We start from the raw sequence: 1,773 nt of genomic DNA on the forward strand, positions 1-1,773 counted from the left end.
TGGATTAGTGGCACCACAAGTCCTGGCGTGTGCAGACGCGTGTACGTATGCTAATGCTCGCTACATTTCACTGCTAGTTTGTGTTCAACAGAATGTCAATGTCCCACTGAGCCAGACAAACGTGCCTTTGACAGAGGAAGAAGGGATCTTTGTCTGACACAAGCTTTAGGATTGTTAAACACACACGCGTGCAGTGTAGCCTATGTGTGTGTGTGTGTGTGTTTGTGTGTGTGTGTGAGAGAGAGAGAGAGCAAGAGAGAGAGAGAGAGAGAGAGAGATTATGTGTGTCTCTCTGAGATAGAGAGTGTCTGTGAGGAAGAGGTTGTGTCTGTGTTTGAGGGATTGTTCAAGCTGTGTGTCGTGTGTGTGTGTGTGTGTGTGTGTGTGTGTGTGTGTGTGTGTGTGTGTGTGTGTGTGTGTGTGTGTGTGTGTGTGTGAAGAAAGACATTGACTCAGCGAGGGAAAGTGTTGGGTAGTGTTTGGTTTTTATTCTCGGCTTCAGTCAAAGTGGAGGCTAAGCAGCTGAAACGCCCATCAGCTCCTAATACGATGATATTCTATATGGTGAGTGTCGTCTTGTTTTCATGTATTACATACAGCAGATGTACACACACACACACACACACCAGTGTATCCAGATGAATGAACATTGTGAACTCCACACCAGTTAGTGAAGGGAAGCCAGGGTAACATTTTATAACAAGTGTTACATCGATAATGAGTAGTTAGTGGTTAGTTAATCATGAAATAATGCTCAGTTAAGTGTTAGTTAACAGTTTACTAATGGGTTTTCTGTCACTGGCAGCAGTTCCTCCTGGTGAGGCTAGCAGTGCTTATCTAACCATTCGCAGTGTTTAGTTAACAGCTAGTTATGTGCTGGATTGTCTCATCATCGTTTACTAGTGGTGTAACTTTAGGGTTTACAGCAAAGATGGATGGGGTCTTCACAATGAGTGACAGGAGCATTAATAAATGGTACATTATACTGAAGTCATGTTTACTATGCACTCCTAAATACAGCAAAGCATTTCGTGTTACTAGCGTATCCTGAAGGGAGTTGCAATGACATGCCAGTTACTAAACACAGTTCCCTATGGAGATCATTTCTTAACACAGTTGCTTTGCTCCTTGTTGATTTATGATGTAACAATTTGGGTTTGTGGTACAAATGAGCAGAAACTCTAATCTCATTACTGCAATCCAGGTTGCTGCTCTGTGCTGTTGATATTCTGCCAAAATTTCATGAGGATGGATGAGGCTTAGTGTTGAGAGAACCCGCAACCAGCTGACACCAGCCTTGCCACCATCTTGGTTGCAGCCCGCACTGTCACCCATGCAGCCACTCTGTCACCCATGCAGCCACTCTGTCACCCATGCAGCCACTCTGTCACCCAGGCGGCCGCTCTGTCACCCATGCAGCCGCTCTGTCACCCAGGCCAGTGGCTCTGTCACTCAGGCCAGTAGCTCTGTCACTCAGGCCAGTGGCTCTGTCACCCAGGCCAGTGGCTCTGTCACCCAGGCCAGTGGCTCTGTCACTCAGGCCAGTAGCTCTGTCACCCAGGCCAGTGGCTCTGTCACCCAGGCCAGTGGCTCTGTCACTCAGGCCAGTGGCTCTGTCACCCAGGCCAGTGGCTCTGTCACTCAGGCCAGTGGCTCTGTCACTCAGGCCAGTGGCTCTGTCACCCAGGCCAGTGGCTCTGTCACCCAGGCCAGTGGCTCTGTCACCCAGGCAGCCGCTGCTGTCGACCTGTTACCTGCCAGGTCCTGGACAGG

The 1,773-nt window shown here is 48.8% G+C and overlaps 1 protein-coding gene across 1 annotated transcript in view; it reads left to right on the top strand.

Moving 5' to 3' along the window:
• Nucleotides 1-301: 301 nt before the first annotated feature.
• The window catches only part of rab33a (RAB33A, member RAS oncogene family), a 13,765-nt gene continuing 12,293 nt past the window's right edge, over nucleotides 302-1,773 (top strand). The window contains exon 1 of the mRNA XM_086222844.1: nucleotides 302-564. The gene's annotated coding sequence lies outside the window, so the exon portion shown is untranslated. The remainder of the gene's footprint in view (nucleotides 565-1,773) is intronic.

The sequence above is a fragment of the Aulostomus chinensis genome, chromosome 13 (genome assembly GCF_037954235.1).
Source record: "Aulostomus chinensis isolate RoL2024-O1b breed Wild chromosome 13, RoL_Achi_v1.0, whole genome shotgun sequence".
NCBI lineage: Eukaryota > Metazoa > Chordata > Actinopteri > Syngnathiformes > Aulostomidae > Aulostomus > Aulostomus chinensis.